This window comes from Prenolepis imparis, unplaced genomic scaffold (assembly GCF_030444845.1).
Source record: "Prenolepis imparis isolate NDT839.2.m4 unplaced genomic scaffold, iyPreImpa1.0 SCAF_4, whole genome shotgun sequence".
Taxonomy (NCBI): Eukaryota; Metazoa; Arthropoda; class Insecta; order Hymenoptera; family Formicidae; genus Prenolepis; species Prenolepis imparis.
Genome location: NW_028141162.1, coordinates 4,857,525 through 4,884,707, shown reverse-complemented (window position 1 = coordinate 4,884,707; position 27,183 = coordinate 4,857,525). Strand labels below are relative to the sequence as shown.

The following is a 27,183-nucleotide window of genomic DNA, read 5'->3' as shown; positions in this document are numbered from 1 at the left end:
CGCGATTATTTAAAATCGGCGTTCGTCGCTTCGCGAGAGTTCAAATGTTTGTCGTGAGACGTTTCTCCAAACACGTATTTCGCGCAGTTTGTGATAAGTATCGCGGGTACCTGTCGCGTGTGATGAGCCGTTTGTGATAAGTTGCGGATATCTTTCAACATCGCGGAATGGATGGCGAGACGGCGATGCATCGACCGGTGAGTCTATTAATTATTTATTTTATTTATTTAATATTTATATATCTGAATATTGCGAAAAATTAAATAATTATATAGGTATATTTATATTTTCGTATATTTATATTTTCGACATATGCCGATGTTTAATTACGAAAAGGTGCAATCTTTTTATATTATATTCTATTCACATTTGCATTTTTTGCAATGCTCCACATTTCTTTCATATTAGCAATATTATATATATACGATATCCTTTCTAAAAAGAGCTCGTCGTGAATTCGTCGCGGTTTAGTCAGTCCCGGCGTTTCGTTTCAAGAGCGATCGCTAATATTTGCTTGTCTCCGAGACGAAAGCCGTGAAGAGCGGCTCTAGCGACCGGAAGATAGTTGGCATGCGTGCGCGATGAGCGGAAGAGAGTGGAAAGAGCTCGGGGTTACTTCGTCGGAATACCAAATACCCATTTTACCTCGCCTGACTATCCCCGAATCGGACCACTACTTGCGCGCGGAACTTCCTAAACTTTTGAGAAAAGCGAGATTTTCTCGAAAAAGCGTCATTCTTGATTTTATCCCTTCTACGTAACTGACCATACGGGAATTAACAGATCATTTTCCATCAAATATTTATCGAATACTTGCCGTGAAATGCGAGTAGGAGAATATTAAATTTTCACGATCCTTATTATTAAATATTCATATTGCATTGGTCAACAGTCGAAAAATAATAAACGATCTACAAAGTTGACGATAAATAGTTACTGACATGGCTGTCGAAGTACAAATCTTTCGGTTCATAGACGTTAAACCGATGTGCGTGCTTAGCACACGGATATACATAGAGACGTATGGGTGACCACTGCAGTATATTCTGGAGGTGGATGAAGGAAGGCGAGGATGCATCTTGCGTGAGTTAGGGTTGACCGAGCTGAATAATGCATTGAGTTGCCTCCGCCCTAGCTTCTATATTCCCGACGCCGTTGCACACGCGTTACTTGGTATATTGCCGCTATATATGCAGTCTTGTCTTTGCTGTTTAGTAATTTGGTATATGCGCTTGTTACTACACGCAAACTCATATGTGTCGCCGAATTTACGGGACAAGTTTGGCATCATTATTATATCTACGATATTATTACTACACAGCTTTTTTATAAATGATATATCTGATATTGCAAATTTTTATGTACGCCAGTACATAAAAATATAAACTTTTATTTTTGATTAATTTCATTAATTCAAGATGAATAGTTCAAAATAAATCCATTTTCAGGATGATTATATTGTAATGTCATATTTAACGTGATGTCGACTCACCGTGATATTTGTAGGAATAGTAAATGCACTCACCTGTAACAAAAGAAAAATAATTTTTATTAATACTTGTCATAAAATCGTACATAAATTTATAATATAATAAATTTGAGTACAATATAAAATTATTTATATGCTTGCTATTTATGAAAGTGTATTTGCATATATGGACGTATATAAAAAAAATATTATTAATTTAATATATTATTTAATTAAATTTTATATATTTTTTAAAGATATTTATAATTAACAAACTCTTGCAGTTTTGAAAATTTAACTATTATACAGAAAATTGCGTTTTTTTGCATTTTCTCAAACAAAATAGCTTAAAGCTTTTACAAACAATAAGGATCATTTCAGTAGGGTCGAAAGAAAAAATTTGCATGTAAACATTTCATATAGAATTCACTCTTGTTTAAAGCATCTCTCTTTTTATTCTCAGAAGCTTTTTCACGATATATGTGCGATGTTAGGCACTTTCGCTTTCGTTCTTCGCTAGCAACATTCTAAAAGGTAATTTTTTTATTCGTAGCGGTACGTTGTATGTACATGGCATCTTTATATTTCCTTAATTTCAAAAAAAAGCGCCATTGAAGAGTATTGCAAAAAAGTTACAGAGAAAGCTGTAAGAGAAACTAATATATTCCAAACTTTTCGGTGGAAACGCACGCGTAAGATTATTTCATCAGGCGTTATTGTATATTACTACTATAAAGCACTTTTTACTGCCGTGTACCGTGAAAAAAACTGCATTTTCACCAGTAAACGCGGCGGTCGTTTGAAAAAAGTTATGCTGAAGTCCGAGAGTGGGTATATAGGATAATCATATTTTTTATATCTCCGCATCAAGGGGGGAAATGGTGCACTTCTAAACAATACAGCTCCTGTTTCGCTTGCAAAATTTTATCTGATCGCGTAGTTGATCTACAAATAAATTGCAAAACACACACATACATATACTTACATACAGATATATATAAATTTTTAGAAAAAAATTTATACGTTTCGTATATATTTTAGAAATACATATAATAAAAGTAGGTCAGATGCACATGATTTATAAAATTTTTATATTAAATATATATACATATATTGGACTTTTTATAGAAATTATGAACTTCAATAGTTCGTTATTGACTCTTAAATTTTTCTTATTAATAAATTAAATTTTTTTTTCACGCACATAAAAAAATTTGTATTATAATATCAATTTATATGCACAGTTTTGTGTTTCGTGCGCAATATAAAATCAAAACTTGACGCAAAGACAACGGAGATGTAACTGTACCGTTTTATCGCGAGCCAACACAAATTTCCTCGGATAGCCAAATGGCTCACGTTGTGCCTGCGGATATCTAACTGGGTTCACAGTGGTTTCGCGGAGTATCCTCCTAACTACATTCGTTACTTTGCGCTTAAGATTCCCGTTAGAAACGCGTCCAGTCGAGATTAGAACCATTGCGGTTCAATTACGCCCAGCGCGAGCTTATCTCGGCAGGTGGATTTCGTCTCGCAGGCAGCTTGCGTAAAGTTCCGCGGATACGGCGACTATGTTCTTTCAGTACGCGTAGAAATCTCGCGAATTCTAAAATTTCTCTCGCCCGAACGTAATCTTTCAGCGCCGCATTAAACTGAATTATATTTCTCCTCCCCCTTCTCTCTCTTCCCCGCTTTGTTAAAGCAGAAACTCGATACGTATTCGACGGACGAGAGGCGACGGCCAGACGTTGAGAGTTGAAATTTCGTTATTATGATTGGTTCATCCGATCTCTTTTCAGGAGAAATATAATTCTGCGATACTGGAGAAGGCGACGGGGCCGCCTCGGAAAGGCGAGAATATATTCAGTTTAAGCTTCTCAGATTCGACTATTAGCCAACAAGAGGGATAATAAGTTGCATTTTCGCATAATGTCACGAGCAGAGATAAATGCCAATGCATATCACGAAAGTGTGTTTGCAACATATTTGATTAAATATTAATATATATATACATATATTTAAATAATTATATGTATATAATATAAATAATTTACAAAAATAATTATATACATATATAAATATACATATACTTATTGACTACTATAAATTTATTAGTGGATTTTGAAGAACGTGATACAAACGTTTGATGCGACATCAATTTTGATTTTTTAATGTTATTGCATAACTAATATTTCAGTAAATTGTGATTGTTCGATGCGTTAACACTTCAAGAGAAATAGATTTCATTAAAACTGCAAATTTGATATTTATAAGGTGGGAGGAGAAATATGGCAGGATGGAAAATACAGAATGGGGTGAAAATTTCAGCTTTTATGGAGACGATGTCAATGTCCTTGCGCCCTATGCGAGACCATCCCCTCTTTGCGAGTCAAACCAGGCGAGTAATTATTATTAGCGTGGGTGCTAACGAGGCGCCTGTGTTTTGGCGACCGCCAGACCGACCACCCTCGCCTCATCCACGATACAAACCGAGTATGGGAGGGAGAACGCGATGTAACGACGGGAAAATAAATTTCGCCGACTGTAAATAATCGTCGTAAATTGGGCTACCGCGGACAATAGACGGCCGGGGTAGAAAGCTCCTTTTCCGGGCTGGCTTTAGCGAAAGGAACTATCGCCTCGCTACAACGGGCGTATAGTCGGTGGGGGAAGAAAGAGGCTCACGGTTATCAAGGAAATCCCATTATTAATTGTCGTAAGCAGCGATAATTACCGACAACGGTATCTCGTTTATGTTATACGAGGTTACGCAACGCGGCCGGGCAGGCGTATTTCGTGTTAATTATTGGTAACGACTGTAATTACTCACGGAAAACTCCTTATAAGGTTCCCTCTCGCTGGTCGTTTCCGCGTGTCGTTTTACCCAACTCGCTCCGATTTCCCGCGATATAAACCGAGCGATATAAACTTCCTTATTTTGCGCCAATTTGACGCGATACTGCGTTCTGTGTAAACCACCGACAAAACTTTTATACGATCTGCGAAGCGTCTATTTACGGTGTGACAAATCTTCGCTCTGAACTAGGGCAAAGCCACACATTGGACGACGCTGAATCCTTAAATAAACATATTCTGTTGTTTTATTTCGTCTATATTGGTTCTTCTTGTGTTCATTAAATAATTCATAAGCATTGCGTAAAAGGACGATGATCTTTAATATTCGAGACCGAGTTCTATTTTATAATAAAAACATTTGAAAACTTGGAATACACAGACACTTATACATATGATATCAAAGTATAACAAATAGAATTTTATTTTGAATTTTGTCATGAATCATACATTATTTAAAATGGATCTAATAACGCATTGACATTACAAATTGCAAGGCACAATATTTTTAATATAGAATAAATGCAATTAAGTTTATTGTTCACCATAAATATATTTTATATTACAGTCACATAATTTTTTCGTTTGACGTTTTTTTTCGTTATTTTAAGACGGAATACTATACATTTGCAAAAATGTGTGTGTATACGGAATATGATTGTATATCTCTGAATATTTAGCTATTTCGCGCACGATTCAAAAATGTATTCTGCATGCATACAATTAAATCTATACGAGTGTTTTGAAACGAAACGTTTTTTGGTCCCGTAGATATATTGAAATCATCATTGTGTGTTTGTCATTTGGTCGACTGCGTCTACTTTAATTGCGCGAACGATACACAGGAATGCATACATTCGTCCGTATACGTGATTTTGCGCGACTATATATGAATTCTGCGCTTTGGCCCTGTGCACGTGTACATAAACTCCGGGCAGGTCGGGGCTCAGCCGTGTATATTTTAGCGTCTGTGAATAATCAGCAATCAGCAGTAGCTGCGGCAATGGCGGCGGTAACAAATTGCACGTGTACACACACAAACTAGACATGCAAATTCGAGAAGTGAGTCTCGACCTTACCCGAATCCTAGCCTACCCGGCCGTCCCTTTTGATCTAACGAGTCGTGAAATCGCTACGGGGAATCGAGCTATCGCTTTTCGGACGGATTGGATTATCTGTCACGAGTCTGAAATTTCTGTGGCACTATTTCCTCTGAATTAGAGAGACTTGTGTGAAATTCTGATTCAGTTAAAAAAGTATCATTAATATATCGTATATTTTATCCTCTTCAAAGTATCATGATTGCGAAAATGAGAAATCATAATTATATAATAAACAAATATAATATTATTTCATAGAATTTTAATGTGTTTAATATATTTACACGAAAGTATTATCTATTATATAAAAAACTCACTCTTGTGATTCAACTAGGGATTTCAATTTCATGTTTCGATTTTCTGTGACATCTATTATATATTTCTCTGGTAAAAACATGAGCTGATGCAAACGTCGTGAGCAAATACGCAGTGAGATGCTAATTCGCTTCGATAAATCGTCGCAGCGTATTTTCGGTAGAATCTGGTAGAGAGATACACACAGTGCGCGATACGGAGAGCAAAAGCCGACGACATAGTATACGGGGATATAACGAGGAACGCAAACGTTTGGTTCAGTAAGCCATTCTCGAACGACAGCTCAAATGACGATATCTAGATTGGCGTTGGAATACTTTGCCAAATGTCGCGTGAAGTTTATCAGCTCCACCGAGCTGCAAAGACATCCTGACTCTGATCGAGAGTTACTGATAATATCTTTAAAATTAGATTATTAATTTTGACCAAACTATTTAAAGTTACTTATTAATCAGAATTCTATTGCACATACAATTTTAAAAATAAAATAAATTCTAAAATCATATACATTTATTAATTATTATAATATATCTAAGACATAAATCATTGCAGGATAGGTTCATTAAAACGCGTAACACGTCTCACGATATATATTGATGACATTCCGAATTTTCTGACCTAAATAATCCGCGCGAAGTTATTGAAAAATGACCAAAATCGCTCGATTCTCTATTCAATGAAAATCGAAAGATTTATTGACTCGTGAAACATCTCGCGTCCTCCTCTATTCCTCTTTGCGTTCTTCTCGTGTTATCTCCAATTCCTTCCTTGAGTGAGCACGGCTCGAAAACTCGAAACGCAGATAAAAACTGAAGCAAAAAATTTTTCCTTCGACGACTTCAATTGTTTCAGTGCCGCACATCGCTAAATAAGATATAACATGATCGTCGAGTACATATACCAGCTGTCATCGTGAGTTTCTTATCGCGTATACCTACGTAATTTATGTCTCTATTTAGTTATATATATATATATATACTCACACAAACTTTTCTTTCATACATTTTAGTCACCTATATTCGCGATTGCATCGTCGGTGCAGTTTCGAGCATTCTCTACAAAAGTCAGTTCATTCAAGGCTTTAACAATAATTTCTGAAGTATCGCGATTTTTCTTGTACATACCATATACCATTCTTAAGTTTCAAAACGATGAAGGTTCGATATTATATTTACTGAAAGAATTAATTAATTACAATGATTGTTTTGAATAGTAATATTTTAAAATGCGTCTTATAGTATAATTTTCTATTAATCTTTAATAATTTTATATGTGCTTGTTTGATCATTAATTGAAATATATTACAGAATGTAAAATTAATGGTAAACATTAAACAGGCTATTGTAATTTAGTGGAAAAAATCAAGTATAATGCTTGTGTCATTGTTTCAACTTTATCTAATCTTACATACAAAATTATTAAGTTTTTTGAGATTAGATGTTGGGAATCACCAGTTAATAAAAATAATAATTAATAACTCCTTTTCTCTCGACCAAACTGGCAAATGTATTTATTAATTAATTACTATCACAACGTTTCGACCATTATTTTTTGGTCCTTATCAAGTGATAATTATAATTAAAGTTACAGGAGAAACTCCTTATGTCAAATTGATATGCGTCAGGCTCATTGGAACAGTATAACGTGACTATAACGTCAATGAGCCTGACGCATATCAATTTGACATAAGGAGTTTCTCCTGTAACTTTAATTATAATTATCACTTGATAAGGACCAAAAAATAATGGTTGAAACGTTGTGATAGTAATTAATTAATAAATACATTTGCCAGTTTGGTCGAGAGAAAAGGAGTTATTAATTATTAAAATTATTAAGATTTATTGATTGTTTATATATATACATATTCTATATAAAAAGAAATTAAGACACGTCATCGTAAACAAATACCGAACACAATAAGATCGAATCTTTAGATATTTTCTCGATTGCCGCTATTAGATTGACTGCGTAAATGTGTCTATCAGTGTTGCGTGTAACAACCTCTCGGCAGATTGACCGAGGATCTCGTTTCTCTTGATCAGAGGTTCACAACCCAGGTAGATAATTGACAGGCCCGTGCTCTCCGGGCCCATCGTCGAGAATAATTGGTGATCCTATCGGGAGACGTCTTGTATACGACTCGTGAACGGAGACGAAACGCAGTTTTTTTTCTCCTTGAAGAATGGACCGTAGGTCTCTTCTCGTAGGCGCTGATCGATCCGGTATCGATCTGATTGCGGTCAACCAACGAGCTTTGGGAACAGGGAACAGGTTAACGCACGCTACGCTGTTTTATATTCATGCTCTTCATATAGATAAGACGATCCGCTTTTCGAATCATTTGCATTTGTGATCATACAGGTGTGTCGACGATTCATGCCAATTTCGGTTGGCAAAAAGGTTCCTTTGTCTGGCTGTTTCATTATAAGTCGTGTATAAACTGATTAAATTTTGCGTTTCAATTAGACTTCAATTAAAATATTAGAATTTATTATTTAAATTTTAAAATAAAATTTTATGATTGCATTTTATAGTAGGTACAGAGTGCATTTTATTTTAGTTAATTTGAAGTTCGTATAATTCATGTAGGCACTTCGTTCGCAAACACGGAACATGAAATATAGCAGGAATATATAGTTTATGCACGTTTCCGAGATATAAAATACGGATTTATAGTCAGTAATTTTCGTATCGGGAGTATGGCGTGTGTATAATTGAATAAAAGTAGAATATAGAGCGCCGATTCGAAGAAAACACGACAACGCGCGGTTTCATGAACCCGCGAGTTGGAATTTGGGCCGTTGAACGCGCAAAATATATATATATATATATATATATATATATATATATATAATATTGCCTCGGACACAATGCTATAACTTTTGAGAAGGGGAGAATCGCGGAAAAGATATGACTTGTCGTCTTGCGTCGAGTACATTTGATATCGGCATCGATATCCACTCTTATCGCGCAATAAAAATCGCCTTCGATTTTTCCCGCTCCCGGGTTCCCGTTTCCGTTGAAAGAGGCTACGAGATTTCGAGAAAGGATTATTCCGGCAATCGAGGATATATCTTCGCGGGAGATACCTCCTCGGAATTGCTTCTAGATACACTTTGGACGATTTCCGCTGTCATCTACCGTTATGTAGTCAAGTACAGCTCTCGCTATCCGCAAGCGGAGAATTTCTACGGACGGTTTTTACGGTCTCGCAGAAATAAAGATGCGAATTCCGGCCGTAATGCGAACTTTCGATGTACTTCCTGTGCACGGCACCTGCAGCTGCACGAGGCTGCACAAGCTGCAACGGCGTCTGTAACGTTGTTCGGTCGAGTTATCGCTGCCGCGTCTTAAACACGCGGTTCGTTGGCCGCGGCAATTTTCCGCGGATAAATTGTATTTTGCTCTGATAGTTCATCTAAATAATTCATCTAAATACTGGAAAAGGAAACAGAGATAAAGAAGATGAGATGAGATGAGACACTTTTTCGCGCTTTTTTGTATTTCATGATTGTCGCGAATATTGTGATAAAAATATTTTGATGTGAGACTGATGGATAGTACAAAAATATTTTCTTAGAAAAGAATTATAGTTTTCTCAAAGTTATAAGTTATAATATTATTAAATTATTATCCAGCACATTGAGAGAATTTTCTCTTAGAATTTACCCTGAAAATTATGGTAATCGTGGGACAATATAGTATGGAAAGAATTTTATGAGAATTTTTCTGATTTTCATTACAATAAAAATAATAATATCTCACAATAAAATATAAAACATGTTCGATTAATTTTACTAAACTGCATAGTAAAGGTTTTCAGAGTAAATTCTAAGAGAAAATTCTTTCTGTGCATAAATATTTAATAAATATTTTTAAATTATTTAAAGTATCTGTTTATAAAAATCCAAATTCTGCAAGATTTTGATATTTATTTCGTGAAATGTTTTAATCAAATAACAGCCAACATAGCGTATATGTGTAGGAGAGAGAAATGTAGGATGTAATATAATTTATACATTAGATATTATTTATATATTCATTCTAGTGCTTCATTTACTTTAAAATATAAAATGAGTTCATTTTATACCATGCGGCTGAAATAATTCGTGTCCCAACAACGGTTTTCCCGTTTCGTGCTGCGCGCGAATGCAATTGCATGTCCGTAGCCAAGCGCGTGCGCTCGATTGTGTATGCTCCATTATTTCATCGCGGTTGCACGTTCGCGTTAAAACATATGTGTACAGAGTTTTACGATGCAAATCATGCGAGGCATGGCACGAAGTCCTGTTCATGCTGTTGTTGTGTGTGGCGGTGGTCGCGGTTTGGACGAATAACAAATTTCAAAATCGTGTTTTTAATCCTTTCCGTTCGTCCCAACACTCGTTGCCAGTTTAATCGAGAAACGTTATGATTTAAGTGGATAAAGTTGTACATTTCAAACATGCCTTATCCGCTTGTCGGTTTTCTACTTGCTCCACGTCACGCACATTCAAATCGCGACGCGATTCGAACTTTTGCGCGATGACACGAATTCGTTTCTCTCTCGCGAAAGAAATTTCGATCTTCTTGACAAATGTCATCGATCGCGTTCTCGTTTCTTCGACTCCGCCGCCGAGTCGAAATGAAAAAAGATTATTTCGCTTATTGTCAAGTCTTTTTCTTCCCTCTCGTCGGCTTCCTTACGAGATCGCTGGCAGGGCTGAAAAGTGGCGACGAAAAGGTCGGTTCTTTCACGCGCGCCTATCGGACCCTCGCGGCTGCACGCGCAGCTGTAGACGTTCTCAGGACGCGGAAGACGCGGAAGAGCGGAGCGGATGGGAGGAGGGACAATGAAATTGAAATGGCGAAAGCGGATCACAGAATAGGTTGGCTTAACAGGGGGTGGCGAAGCAGGTCGCGCAGGACGAGGACGAGGGGGCTAATCCGGGCGGCTACAGCACTGTCTGCGCGCGCGTCTCTTGCTCCACGAAATTAATTTTAAATCGTAATATCTCCGTCGAGTAATCAATATTAGTTCGTGGAAATTCTCTGTCCGTTACACGAACCCGGACGGTAATTACGCGTGTATCTGTCGGATGGGGGGAGGAAATTTCTCGATGGTATTAATAGCATCTGTTATTAATAATTAGGTTTTTTGCGTGATAAAACGAGCCACGCGTATCAGTAATATATATCGGTATATTTTCTATATCGAGACGACAATTTAGAGACTATGCGTGATCTCCCATCGCGAGCACGCGCGGAACAAATATCTTGGTTTCCGTATGTTGTTGGCCGCACGCCACGATTCGATTGAATTTATTAACAAGATTAATAATTGTAAATTTATTTTAACCCGTATTATACTCGCGGACTGAATTAAAGGCGCCCGCTCGTTAGGGCTCTTTAGAGATAGCGTGCAATCATACGTTACAAGCACACATCTTCGTTCGGGAAAGTAGAGAAACACAGACTTTCAACCTAAGCGAGGAAAAAAAAATACACAGACGAGGGAAAAGTGCGCGAAGGGACAGGAAGGAGAGGAATAGTCCGTCTTCAAACTTTTTTCCTCCCTTCGACATCGTTTTTCTTTATCTCGTTCGCCTTCCGTACTTCTATTTCAGCCCGTGCGCGCGGAGAACAGCCGGTTCTCGACATTTTCCTACGAAGAGTTCTCGCGAGGACTTCTTACTTATCGATGTGGAAACAGCCGAGAGATGAGAGAGGGCACGGAAGAACATAAAGGAAGGAAGGATAGAGAATGGTATGACACGGGCAGGGAAGGGGCGAAAAGGGAAAGAGATACGAAAGCAGGGAAGAAGAATGAGGAGTATAGGGAGAAACCGGAGGGCACCAGCTTGCTCGAACGACCAAAACACTTGAGAGTGGGACGAGTGGGTAGGGTTGAAGAGTAGAGAGAAAGGGGGGGAGGGAGGGAGAGAAACGTCGCGACTCTCTGGCAGGAGGAGCATGAAAACTGGAAAAAAGCATCTGACTTTGGTGAAACGCGACGCGGCAGGTTTCCCATGTTCCCCATCCCGCATCTCCGCTCACTATTTTGCTCTCTTCTGTCTCTATGTCTCGCTCCTTCTCTCTCGCGCTGTCTCTCATTAGGAGAAACTTTCATCGGAAGTTCTCTCGTACAGGCTGCGCCTGCAACACCGGCGGCGAGGCGGAAGCGCGAGTGCAGTGCAGTATTTATTTCAGCCCCTAATGAGTTTGCAGAGCGCTTCGCGCACGCACACGCTGGATCGCGGCGCGTTTCAGGGTTCGGCTTCCCTTCCGCGCGAAGTGGAGAGAACGAGAGCTTAAGTTCTCGCCTCTCGCGTTGCGGAAGGAAATCGGTATGTATGTACGCGCGAACTGGCTTTTCGGCATTTTCACCGCGCGCGCCGTATTTCTTTTTTCCGCGAGCCGTTTACGCCGCCGCGAGTTAAAGGGGTAAGCGGCTTTCCCTTTCGGCACATAGCCCCCTTTTTACCGAGCATTCCTCTATACATTTCCCGCGCGCCGTTCCCTTCGTACTCTTCTCTCTTTCTCGTTGGATTTCTCCGCGTTCTTTTTGCGTGGTACTTAAACGCAGAAAAGAAACGAGGCCGTTAAAATGTTCCGCCATGCACAATTTATCATGAAGCTGCGAATGGCAAACGCGCGCGCTCGGGCTCGTCTCAAAGTCCAGAGAAAAGAGACGCGGCTTAATAATGTTCCGCGTTGTAGAGAGAACGAGGAGCCCAGGCCCGGCTTGTGTTCGCCAAGAAAGAACCGCCGCCACTTTTCTCGCGCGCGTTCGTTAGAGACGGACGAGAACGCGATGAACTCCTTTTCTTTTATATCCGCCGGCATACGTTGCAGTCGCGGAGATAGGGGGGATGCGGGTGGAAATTTTCCAAAACGTTTGAATATACGCCTCTAAACTCTTGCGAAGATTCGCGCGGATAACTCGCAAAATAGATGCGCCGGCATTTCTCGAAGCGCATAAAGGAAAACAATAACGGGTGAAATACGCGAGCTTTGTACGTATATATGCGCATATCACCCCTAGACTGCGAGCGATACGTATCGATGATTTCCTCCCACCATTTGTGTGTGATATTTGGAATTGAAACTTAGAATGGAAAATATCGGATACGGGAAGATGATATCATATAGTGACGCATTAATTTTTGTATCTGCAAAAAGAGATCGCGCGTATCAAACGCGAGCATTACGCATCATATATTCGATCGTAAAATCATCGAGATAAATACGACGGTATGTGTCACATACCGACTATTGCTTCTCACTTATTCATGTTCAATCGACTTTGAAGGTCCGAAGGTCGCGTCAATGTTTAATCAGCTTACACTTAAATCCCTTTAAGGACTTAAGTCCTGCTTTCGTCGTATGGAGTTATCACGCAAGCTCAACTACTTGACCGAGGCTAGTAAACGTACTAAAGTGGCAGTGAAGTTCTCGCGGATTAATTGATGCCCTGTGTAGACGGTGGCGTCGCTTTTCGTACTAAGTTGAGGTCCACTCAACACTTTGTTGGTACTATGGGGCGAGTGACGGACTCAAGTCTCTTCAATCGACGACGTTTAGATAGCTATTCGCGAATAAAATGCACGCGCTATCAGTATCTATTTAACGTAGTAATATGTGATGTAGTAATATAAACTTGAAACGTTCAAATATTGAATATATATAAATGAAATATTGACGTATAAATAAAATATGTCTTTTGTTATTAAGTAGATAGAAAATATAAGCTCTCGTTTTTACATTCGAAAAATTACACTGATTATATTTACTCATTCACGGTAAGAAATTAACGGATAACAAGGACGCTGTTTACAAAAATAGCTTCGTTTTTAAATTATTTATGGTCGAAATGCAGTTTGGTGCGATTGTGCACATATTCGGTTACTTTCGATTGCGCGGAGCGCATATAGTATTTGTTTTAATTAATAAATAATTGAAACAAAACAAGGTATACCACGATTTAACACACTCGGCTGTTTTCATTGTTATCGATGCGAGCAACAAATAGTATATATCTTTGGTATGTTCGAAAATAACTATGACGGCTTGCATGTGTTCATTAAACTTGCAATTAATTTAGAAATGGAAATGTTTTCGAACGAGAGTTATATACTTACAAGTTCAATGTTGCGTCTAATTATATATTAAACATTCTATATAAATTAACAAAGGGATAAATGATATTTCAATCTTTGATTTAGTTTATCATTACATTATTAATTGAGTTCTTCCGTTCTCGCGTTTATAGTTTATAAATTTATTTCTCTCCAAATCCCCTTGTGCTGAAAGAAGCGAAGTGACAATAAGGCAAATATTTTTTAGCGAGTGAGTTTCGCACACAAATCTACGTGATTTTTCGTGACGTTCACCTTCCTTGTCATTGCATGGGGAAAGCTGAGGCGAGTTTGGCCGATCTCTTCGTGTCGTGTTTACTTTGGAGTGTTCGTTATCGCCCGCTAATTGAGCCCTTGACGCGGCAACATTTACACGATGTACACATCTGTACAGCCGCAGTGTTCATGCGTGTTGCAGATTGCTCTCTTTCTGATCTTCCTCCCTCCCTCTCTTTCTCTCTCTCTCTCTCTCTCTCTTTCTCTCATCATCGTTCGTTTCCTGCATTTCCATTTGACTGCATTCGCTGCCAATGCCGCTAGAAAATCGGCGGTAGCAACAACGACGCCGGTAAAGACAGCCAGTGCGGCAACGACATCGCTCATTTACTTTGGCTCGCTTCGCGGAGTCGGATTTAATTACTGAATTTGTCACGGCCCGCGTGGAAGAGTGTGACAGACACGGCACGGTCGGGACAGATGGTTTGCATTATATTATATAGTTACGTCGCAAGACGTAAACGACGAAATTTATCTTATTCGCGGTGCGCCCAGCTGTCTCTTGATGCGCGTAGATCGAAACGGTGCTTTGAATGCATAACGAAAGATTTATTCGGCCATTTGTTTCAAATTTATTTTACTTACAATGAGAAACAGCGGTCCCCTCAATGATATAGTCGTCATAATTACGATTTGGTATAAAAACAGATCTGATATAATTTTATTCGCAGCATCTCATCGCGTGTAGAATGAAAGAACAATAGGTATAACAGCGCATTTTGGTTTTATTAAAATTATTTAATTATTTTAACGGTTTGTTTTGCATCATGTTTTGTAGAGAAGTATATTATATCTCATCCCCAGATGCGCAACGGTTTGTGAAAGAGAATACGCATATTGCAGCGTATCATGCATGTTTTGTTTTAGAATGCAAAATGTAGTCGAAACACACGCTCTTATACCGGCATATGTGTATTTAGATTTTGTAAAGAACTTTTTCGCATTCCTAGTATCTCTCGGGACATTGACAATACGAGACGAAGCGAATAATAAACCTGAGATCCAGGAATGTCAAATGCGAAGTAATTTTTTCCATAATTTTTCTTAATAAATTGATTTATCACATTTATTTATGCATACAGTTATCAATCAGCATAGCTGTTGTCAATTTTCCAGATGTACGTTTGCTTTTAGTCTTTGTTTTCGCTATACGAACCGAGAACGTTCCACAGTAAGCAAGTAGATGTAGACGAGAGACAAAGGCGCGCGAGACAAAATACAGGAGAAAGAGTTAGGTAGCGAGACGACTTTTCTTCTTGTGTGGCGATTCCACGTATCCTCGAGAAAAGAGTCCGGCGTAGTGACCGGAAGTTGGTCGCAACGGGTTCCTCGAGGGGCCATTCCGATGATAGATCGCGACTTTTGCAAAAGTTCGGCCTCGGTCCGCGCGGATGAGAGACTCCAAGGAAGAAGTACTCTTTAAGGTATTACACGGCGCCGATTCGCTGCGGTTTCGAGAACTCCGAGTCACCAGCAGAGAAACAGTCTTTGTCATGCACTCTCTAAGGTCTCTATACACTATATAGCACGTCTCGAAACAGCGAACGAAAAGGAGAAAAAACTTTTTTACTATACGTCGCGTTTAGTGAAACTAGAATGTAACATATAAAAATCTCAATAGAAGAGTAAAATAAATTTAAAATAACATAAATACAGGAGAAAGTTATTCTCCTATATTTTATATAAAATACTAAAATAAAATTATAAAAAATCAATAGTTCATAAGATATTTTATAATTTATTTTGACACACGTTGCGACATATACAAAATATGAAATATCTCATAAAATATTTACTTTTCAATACGACTTTATTTTAATATTTTTATACACAAAATAATGGGATGATGTAAAAATTATTATTGAATTTAAAAAAATATACATATACATATAATTGCACATTGCAAGTGCGATGTTGCACTTGTATAAAAATAGTCAATCAATTGTATTTTATTCTGTGAAAAATTTTGCAAATATGTTAATGGAATGGTATGCATCTACTTGTATAAGATATTTTATATTTCACTTCATAATATAAATTAAAATAAATTATGAAATATCTTTCTACATATATATTTTATATGCAAAATGATATATTTAAGATATATAAATTCTATAAAAAAATAAGGGCGATTTAAAAATTACAATTTGGCGCTTTTCCGCTTAAAAAATCAAACTGTTTTTCTTCCTCAAAATTCTATAAAATATCATGAACGAAGAATCTAATTTAATTTAATTTCCGAAATATTTAAATTTATTGCTTTTATGTTGGATCTTGCACGACACATAAATTTCTTAAATTTTAGTTTGTAGGAGTTTTCGATTTTCGTTTATTCGTTCGAATCAAGCAATCGATGAGGAATTAATTGAACGGAGATGCAAACACGATCTCTTGATATATCGGAGCTCGAGTATGCTTTCTCGTTATCGTCGGGATAGACGTCAGGGGAGAACGGTTGCGTTTCCGCGAACGAGTCGCCGGAGGAGCTGCCGGTCGGTCGCGATAGGTCTGTATATACGCTTCGTATCAGAAAATGATGATGCAGCCACGCCGTGTGATGAAAAATGGCGGGTTCGAGTGAAGTCACCGGAATGAAATGCATGGATTGGTTTAGCCCGGGGCGCCTGCCACGGAACTGGCATAGACAGCAAGTGATGGATTACCGAGCGCGGCCGTACCGCGAGTTCCTCGACGTTTTCGCGCTCTGAAGACTCACCCCGTCTCCCTTTCCCTTATGCTTCGAACGTCACTCCGACGCGTTCTATCAATGTGTTGTTTCCGTCTCTCTTTCTCTCCCTTCACATATTCGTCAAAGTTTCTCCCGTTTGCGTCGTTAGTTAGATACGGGCGAGCAAATATTCGGAAAGAGAGGTTTCCTCGCGAGTTAGTTATCGCTACAGAAAAATTTACAACTTGTGGAGAACAAATGTGTCGAATATTTTAGTCGTGTTTGCAATATTATTTATTTTTCGTTGTAATATCCTCGATATAAATCGTCATTATCGTCGCTTCCTGGATTATAGACAATTAATTTATGAGATCGCTTCATCATCACACTTTATGGCCAATCATACGAAGACTTTATACAATGACAGAATCTATTTATAGCCTCATCTCTCCTTCTTTCCTCTTGGCATGATTATATCACGCGCGTTTCTTTATGGACCCTCTACCAAAAATTCCACCGACCTTTTAAGGCATTCTCGTGTGTCTTATGCACGTACACGCGCGCGGAGTAGATCGATTACGTCGCCCCATCCTTATTTAGTGCCCTCGTGAAATGATCCACGAGTCGCTCGTAAATTTGACAAACTCTGCTTGCAGATGTTCATTTTGACGCGCTCCACTAAACGTGATGTCGCGTCGACATCCTATTCCTTCCCCTCTTCTCTTCCGTCAGACACAATGAAATTCACGTGCTGCCAAAGTATGAAGTCGACCCTTCCTACTTCTTGAAGAAATTTCGGGGATCTCTTCTGCCTCGACGTTTCTTTACTCTCCAACTTGACATTCGCCTTTTCATCATGGATGTTCTCGATGCGCCGATTCGTTTTGATCATTCTTCCATTAAAACAGTTTTCCAGCCGTACTTGGATAGGCACGCCCTTCCTTCTTTGAAGCATGTCTGCGCTCTTAAACCCTCAAAGTAGCGTCGGACGATTACCATGCAGAAATAAATTTCGACAGTCACTGCGAACTTTTGTATCAATATCATCCTTCAGCTAACATATTAAAAATTTACATATCTATCGACGTCTCCATTTTATAAATAATGTATTTTCTTTCAAAATTTTAAATATGTATAAATACATATTTAAAATTTATATATAGTATGTATGTATATGTATGTGTGTGTATGTCATAGTTTTGTTATTTTTAATACCAAAAATATATCTAATATGCATCTAATATGCATACTAGCTTTTGTTTTTTAAAGATTAATATATTTGACGTATTCTCTCTCGTTTTATCATTTTCCAAAAATAAGTAAATATTAAATGCACATGCATAATTAATGTACGTATTTAAATATTAAAGAATCGATTAAGAAAACACATTTATCACACATTTTATAAGCGTGGTTTGATCATAATTTTCGTTGGAGAAAACTTTGTTCATTTCATAGTGGTCGCGTCTAGCTGTTCGCGAATACGTTTTATGAGACGGCGCGAAAGACGTATGGGTCATTTGCTCGCAAGTCGAATTTCGTCCCCTTTCGTATCACGAAAGTTAGAGCAAATTTCTCGCGCGAATCACAAAGACACGGTCGATGTTTCGTCTCGTGTCGGTCAAGCCTCCCAAGATTGCCGTTTATTTTCTCATTGACGTCGCTTCCGATCGTTTCGTGATCGCTCATCCTCAAAAAACAGTCGCTCTCTTTCTCTCTCGTGTGTATATATACACACACACATATATATACGGTGGCTATTTCAATCGTTTCTCTCTTGCGCATCCCTCGACCACTTTGACGTTATCTCGCTCGGGCGAGCTAGGGTTATCTCGTGAAAGCGGCTTTGAAGGCTCGCGCGTAAATAGGCACCTCGAATAAATGATGACGCTGGAACGGGAGGAACGAGAGAGGATGAGACGAGAAGGGGCGACCGCATTACAAAGATATCGCTTCTTCCTCCTTTGTACCGCGAAGTTGCGTCTAGGGGAAGACTCTCGTACGATCGACGAAAAAGATCGCTTATCGAGCATCCACCGCTACGAAAAACCAACGCAAATTTCATGCAGAAAAGAATAACGGAATGACGAGATTGATTCAAAAATAGATCAAATAATATTTTGTTGTAAAATATTCACAATCTCCATGCTTTCACGCAAATTATTATATTTTCTTTTGTTTTAAATTATTATTATCATTATCATCAGCAGAGTATCATATAATTAGACGAAAAATTGATGAGATTAATGGTTCTATGTCTGCATGTAATAGTCTGGATAAAATTAAATAAACGGTGAATCAAATAGAAGACTCAAACAGAAAACTCTTATCGCGTCGTCAATTGTGACGCCGGGGGGAATTCCGTTAATTATTAACTGACAAGTTTTCTTTCCATTAACGGACAAAGAGGGCGAAAGTGGATGAAAACTTTCATATCGGCCGTAATTACGATTTAAAAGTTTTGTTGATGATGATAAGTTTTCTCTCCTCTTCGATCTTTGCGATCCTTCTCTTTTTTTCATTCTTTGCAAACGATTCACTCCGTCCGTTCAACTCGTTCCGTTACTCCTGACTGCTTCCTTGATCGGAAAGTCAATCGTGTCATCCGATCACAAGGAAGCGCGTAGAATTTCCTTAAAAAATGCCAAGGGCATGCGCAATACTTGTCAGAGAAGAGCAATATGATCTGGTTTTAACCTTGATCGTAGGTAGAATGATTCTCGCGGAAAGATCGCATAACCACGAGTATAAGTGCAGATAGACATTTATCATGTGTGTTCGCGATAGCGATTGAGTTCAAAAGTGTTTACTTGTCATTGTGAGAATTATATACATATAACAACAGCGGCTACCGTTCGATACAATGTAACGTAACAATGTTGCATAGCATTAACTGTAGCAAGAAATTGTATGAGACCGTTTTGAAAGAACTCGACATTTATCCTGAAACGTGATACATATGAGCTATAGTATATACTTTACATTTTAACGTGCTGCGCAAAATCAAAGTGAAAATTAATTTTCGCGTTAACAATGAAATTTTAACACGTTGATTGTTGCATGTCGATATAAAGTGCGACATACAGTTTATCGTTTCCACAACACTCCGTGACACGGCGCGGCGGTTAAAAGCATTATGATCCGATAAAGATCGCTCCGAGCATAATTTTACAGTTATGCTCGACGATAAACTTCCGCCGACTTATCGTTCTCGTAAATATTGCCCCAATGAATTTTCGGGCGAATTCACTTGGCAGCCGACGTGTTAAGCATGCAGGTTCTACTCGTCAGAGAGTCGCTTTAATTCCTACCGCGGAAATTCGCGGAAATTCGTCCGAAATTATCTCCACTTGCGGCACTCGATGAACCGCAAAGTGCTGCGGACGCATAACTTTCGAAAGTGAAGTTTCGCGAATTTCCTGCCGCCATTGGCGCGGCGCGGCTCTTGTAACCGCCGGAAAACGAGGTGGTTGCGAAGGACGGGAAGGGATCGGAGGGAACGAGGGGGAAGGATGGGAAAGGGGAAGCTCGCGCGCGGAGTTTCCGGAGTGATACATCAAAGTAGATAAGTAGTCTAGCACGCGCGCGCAATGCACCAGGTGGGTTAATGCAAGCGCAAGATAACGCAGGGTACACACAACACTGTAGCGCTGTAAACGCGTGTGTAAAGTACACGCGGATAATGCAGATTGTTATGAGCTCTCGAACTAGCGCGCGAATCGAACGCATTACACGTTACGTTGCCGCGATGCGCTTTCGAACGTTTTATTAAAACTTAATAAGCGTGTTACAAAGCTTGCGGAAGCAGAATTTCGTTGAGGAAAGTTGATAAGAAAGATTCGCGGCTTTCAATTATTTTAATTCTTTAATTTCGAAATCTTACAGAGATATTCTGAAATTGCAATTTTCATATTTAAAAGAAGAGCAGTTTAATTTATAGATTCTTTAGCTGTATAATATTTTTCAACAAATATGCTCGTTTAAATTATGTATTTTAATTATATAATACTTTTAAATTATATATTTTATCCTTAGTCTATTAATATAAAGTTTCGATTAGAATATCGTGCGATTGCGCGGAAGGTATATTTGTCGGCCAAAATGAACCAATCTAATTTGACGACTATAACGATCATTAGGCTGCATTCTGCGAGTGTCATCATGCAGTAGCATCTAGGGACTCTCTGGCACTAACGCGACAAATTAGGTCGATCTTCGAGGCGGAAGTGCACGTCCTATCCGAGTCAATAATGCCGGTCGTGTACTGTCGAGATTGCCAAAGGCACATTCACCGGTGTCAGACGGTTAGCGTAAATGCCGATACGTATCGATAGGTATCGATATTCTCGGCAAATATATCGGGAGATAGTCGAAGGAGGAGGATACGCTAGGATCGCGACCCGGTATGACTGTTATATCGGCGAGAAAGGCCATTCTATTGATTATAAATGCATACGCACATATGCACACATATGTATATATGTATATGTATACATGTAAAGGAAAATTCCTTTTGAAATCACAAACACACGAACGAAAGTATAAAAAAAATAATCAATTTTGCAAATAAAAAGATTAGAGAAATATAATATTTACTAATATTAATCGAGCATATTTAATTAATCTTATTATTTTATTGATTTTGTCTCGCATTAAGAGTTGCTGGTTTTGTAGAAAAAAAGAGTCATATATATGAATTAAATATATTAAAAATATATTTAAAACAAAGAATATCCTTGATCGCGCAGCGTGAGAATATTTGCAGATGTAAATGTTATAATACGGCGAATGTGATTCCATTCAAGGTGGTCTTTGAAAGATTAACATACTTATTTAGACGTTTGCGGCCAGGTGCAGTTAACGTGCGGCAGGTGATGCGATCGCTTCGGGACTTTTCACGGTCTTCAGTCAGTGTATATACGGAGAAGCAAGGTACCTGAGCGCATACAGGTCGTCCTTGCTTAAAGGTCAAGTCGTAATAATAAGCCAGTACGATATTAATTTCGGAGATTATAATTTTGGTTGAATGCCTTTTTCTTAAAAGGAATTTTTCCAGATCTACAATCTGTTCAGTTAAATCTTGCATTATAGTTGCAAAATTAAAAAAAAATTTATGGAATATATAACTTTCCATTAATGTATAAATTAAATAAATGATATTATACGGGGCAAGCAAATGTACATTTATATATAAGAGAGAAAGAGAGAGATCTTTTTTTGATAAAAAAAAGTTATTAGCCAAATATTTCGGTATTATCAAATTAACACAATTTAATTTCGACGAATGAAGATAGTTTGCGCGGAATATGACTTTCTGGACGCACAGTTCAGAACTGACGTCCGAGAACATTCCGCCGACGTCATCACGAAGCAGTCTCTCTAACGCCGACCTTAAATCGTCAGATATATCCACCTCAACGGCACGATCGCGCGCGCGATAATCCCTCATCAGGAGACAACGTCGGGAATGTCACAGGCCGGAGAACCGGAGTCTGCAATAACTCCACTGACGTACGACCGAGGCGTTCATAAACGTAGATAATCGTATCTCTTGTACGACGCGAAATACACGTATTACGCGACGATGTGCTTCCCTTCCCGTTCGCGTCCATCAACTCCGGACGTTATATCGGTATTTGCCACTGCTGGGCATGCTTCAACGAGCTTGTCAAGCGCGCACCTTATTCCAAGGAACCTCGCAGTTTAACGAGTCAGATTTAAGCCACGCGAGCTGACATCACGATTTCTGATTCTCGCGGAATTCATCTCGAGATGCATTAGACGCGATATGATTATGGATAAGGGAACTATATGAGATTTCGCACACAAATTTATTTTACGCGATAATATCAATGAAGAACTATGTACGTGTATAAAGACGAATGTAAATAAAATAATGTTAAAGTGTAATATCAAATACCTAGGGCATTAAGTATAAATAATCAGCTCATTTTAGCGACGGGCTAAGGTGGGCAGTCGGTAATCCGGACTTGTTATACGACCACAAGCGATCGTAAAACCAGTAGCGAAGTAAACGGCATTGGATTACGTGACGTCTTATAAACTCAGCAACTCTGGCGCGTCCCGAGGACCGACGTAAATGTATTATTAAAACATTCCCGTTTTAGAGAAAGAGAGAAAGAGAGAGAAAGTGGCTGAAGGCAGAGGGAATCGGTGGTATAGCTTGACCGATGGAGATCGTACCATGTTCAACGCTTTTTCGTATAACGTACTGGCGGGAAATCTATAAATTATGGGATATCCAGTCGACTGCAGGCAAACGAGCTCGAAACCGTAAAACCTAGGAGAAAAAACTGAGACGTCCGTCGGCACTTATCGTCGTCATTTATGAGAACTTATCGAGGGGAAAAGGGTGACTGATACACGAACGTTTAAACTTACATCATTGAAATTTATGACGGATATTCGTCAACCGTAATTCGAAGCACGACTATCGAGAAGATGGGCGAGATTAGATGACATTTTCGCGTTCGAAGCAATTTGACGCACCGCACGTTATTTAGTCGAAGAGAGTTTCCTATTACAGCGTGTTAAGGAGCTCTCTTGATGCGAGATGTCTCGAGACGACGGAGAAACCTAAAAATATTTCGTCGACTTTGACGAAGTCATAGTCACGTGTAATAAGGGGCTCGCGAATACTCCCGTATAACTCCCAAAACGCGCTAACGATGAAACGTTGATTAATTCCTTTTTTTCATATTGACTTTTCTTTTTTTCTTGGCTTGCAGCTTCCGAGTGAATCATTACTCATGCACAGCTAATAAAAACTTTTTTTACTCGGCGCATCGTTATTATTTTCAGGCCATAATCGTGATATATCGTATGTAATTTTTTTTTATGTATATGCTTGATACTATCTCGGTAATAAGTAATAAGTCACAGAAAATAATTTGTTTCATTCATAGGGTAAGAACGAGAGAATAAAAAAAATTACACGAACAAAAACAATGCATTATCTATTATTTGAAAAAGTATGGACTTTTTTTAAATTAAATAAATTTAAAAAAAAATTCTTTTGTTGTATTTACAAATTCTAGATATTGCAATGTACATGTATATTTCGCATAAATTGTGTACAACCTTCTTGTTATCGTTGGTTATCAGGTTATCTTCGTGTTTCGGTGTCTGTATGATCAATTAGGAATGAACTGGGGCGATCGCAATCGTTTCCGTTTCGTCCTCGTAAGATCTTTGTTCCGGGAAAAATATTCACTACGTGACAAGTAAATCTTACTCAATCTGTTGTTCGTGAAAAGTTCTGGATTCTGCGAAAGATAAATCCGACTTTGAATGCATATATATGCGATGTGCTGGATTTAAATCGCTATCACAACTATACACATGTCATGATCAGGATACAATCTCGAAGTACTTTCGAGATTTTTTTGCTCCATTTCTCAAATGAGTCAATTATGTGTTTGGAATAAATGAAATAAACTTCATAAAAAAATTATCATAAAAATTCCACTATTTTTATAAATTTGATTATAAGTTTTTATAATAACTAGACAATACAAGCGCGCGCTGTGTGTGTGCCATTTCTCCTTTTCTAAAAAAGGTTATATCGATAGTCGAAAGGGTGTCTTTAGTCGTATTAAGAAATTGTTAATTCGTACTACTTAATCTATCTATATTCTTACTTTATGAATAATAAAATTATGATATATAAATTGCGTGTTATTTTTTATTATTTTTGACTCGTATTTATTATTTTATGCTCATGGCAGAGTAATAATAAAGATTAAAGATTAAAGATTTAAAGATTTAATTTAATTTAATTTAATTTTATTTTAAACAACTGTCAAAACTGTTAACCTTCGCGATGACAGCCGCTCGATGGTACGAATATAACGCACAATAGCATTCGAAAAAGCCAATCATGGAAAAGCGGCAACAATAATCACTTCGAGACTTTCGACTATCGATATAACACGCCTTTTTTGGAAAAGGACTAGAACAACACAAACGCGCGCTACGCGCGCGCCATTCTTCGGTTTTATGTTAAAAAAAATGATATTTAAAAAAAAATAATATAAAGTTTGTTTAAACTTGATTAATTTTTTTCACAGAAATTAGCTGATTAGAGCGTTAATGTGCTAATTAAATTTTAAAATAATAATATGTTAAAAAATTAAAATAGTAATATGTTGTAAATAATATGTTATAATATCTTATTCTCGATTAATATTTTTTGACAGAAATCAGCTGATAACTGTCAAAAATATTAATAGAGTTTAAAGTATTATATAACCTATTATTTAATACATATTATATTATTTTAATTTTTATAACATTATTTTAAAAATTAATTAGTAAATTAACGCTTTAATCAGCTGACGCTTTAATCATATATGTCATGTATAGCTTCAATTAATTTTTTTTTAGTAGTAATATAAGACATTAATCAGACGTTGTGATTGCTCGGTAGATACACTGGCAAATTATCCAAATTAATTATTATACAACAAATTAATTATATAACAAATTAATTATATAACAAATTAATTATTTTTTACAATAATCAAGCTTCAAATACACAAGACATCTCGTATACATTTTTATGAATACGAGAGAGAAAATATTATTGCGGAGAAAGAGACATTCTCTCTCTCAATGTCTCTTAATCAGCTGATTTTTCTGTCAAAAAATATTAATAAAATTTGCTAATTAGATATTCTAGCTTACATATTTATATTTATATTGTGTATGTTATAATTTGCTAATTAAATTTTAAAATAATAATATGGTAAAAGTTATAAAATAGTAATACGTTGTAATTAATATGTTATAATACCTTATTCTCGATTAATATTTTTTCTTTCTAAAGCTATATCTTTTCGAACGAATCTCCTTCGAGTTTTAATTAATTATTAATATTAAGTCATGTATATAGTATCGCGCGCGCGCTATTAGAGTGAAGTTGCCGATGTTTGTAGAATAGCGACCATTACCGAAACGCCGCGAGTATCAGGCAGTTGGAGCTGCGTCCCGCTGTGATTAATTAGTAAGCATAATCGTTAGAAACGATTTCTAACCTTTGAATTGTAATATTTATCAATCGCATATCATAATTTCAACGTTAATATATGTAGTCGTAATTGTTCGAAACGCATACTTCGCGAAAAATTCGATGCAAAATCTCTTGCCAACATAACCCAACTTAATCTGTTTTTGCGCTTGCGAATGTGTTGCGATCCGTGGATATATCTAATGTTAATTCTAGCTTACATATTTATATCGTGTATGTTATAATACGAAATAATAAGATTATTCTAATATATGTATGTATTTTATTTGTTACAGATAGCATTGCGATACACAGTGCGATTCACGCGTCGTGTCGGGAGTGCCGTGTAAAGTTTCGCGCGTCGGGAGTGCCGTGTAAAGTGTCGGGCAATCGTAATTATTCGTATTTTCGCGAGTGTCGTGAGTGCTACCATGGACCAGAGAGGAGGAGGAGGCCCAGGGAGGCATCGGGCGACATCGGGGCAACTGTGAGGTATGCAAAATAAATCATTTTTTCTAAACTGCATTGTTTATGAGATATTCGACACACACACATATACATGATTTGAATATTTTGTTTTCAGATCAATGTGCTGTGTACTACAACTCTGCTATTGCACGTATTGGTGAGTGAGAAATTGTTTATTTTATAATATTTCTATAGCGATAATGGGGGTATATATAATACGTTGAAAATATTAAAAAAGTAACATATGTTTTAAATAATATGTTATAATATCTTATCTGCGATTAATATTTTTTGACAAAAATCAGCTCTGATAATTGTGAAAAATATTAATCGAATTAAAAATATTATAACATCCTTTTCTAAAAAAGGCACGTTAAGTCGATTCTTGCAAGTATTGTTGCATCTTTTCCGATGCTGATTAACTGTTTCGATTCGCATTATGCGTTATATTCGTAGCATCGAGAGACTGTCATCGCGAGGGTTAGTAGTTTAACAGTTTGTTCAAAATAAAATAAAATAAAATAATATGTTTTAAATAATATGTTACAATATACTTTAAACTCAATTAATATTTTTGATAGTTATCAGCTGATAACTCAAAAATATTAATCGAGTTTAAAGTTTTATAAAATATTATTTAAAACATTATATTATTGTATTTAATTTTATTTTGAACAAACTGTCAAACTGCTAACCTTCGCGATGACAGTCTCTCGATGCTACGAATATAACGCACAACGCGAATCGAGGCAGCCAATCAACATCGCGGAGAAGAGGCAACAATACTTGTGAGAATTGACTTAACATGCCTTTTTTAGAAAGAGAAAGGACCAGTACTTATCGGAGAAAATTTTATTTTCGTACAATCTCTTATTAATAATGAAAATATA

General features: G+C 37.4%; 1 protein-coding gene and 1 long non-coding RNA gene across 9 annotated transcripts in view; one reads left to right on the top strand and one right to left on the bottom strand.

The window, feature by feature from the left end:
• The window catches only part of Ten-m (teneurin transmembrane protein Ten-m), an 856,961-nt gene that overhangs the window by 255,401 nt on the left and 574,377 nt on the right, over positions 1 to 27,183 (bottom strand). The gene's annotated exons all lie outside the window — the stretch shown is intronic.
• On the top strand, positions 2 to 26,448 carry LOC145935403 (uncharacterized). The gene is made up of 3 exons (XR_014425220.1): positions 2 to 197; positions 26,122 to 26,317; positions 26,409 to 26,448. It is a non-coding gene; the product is annotated as an uncharacterized LOC145935403 (long non-coding RNA).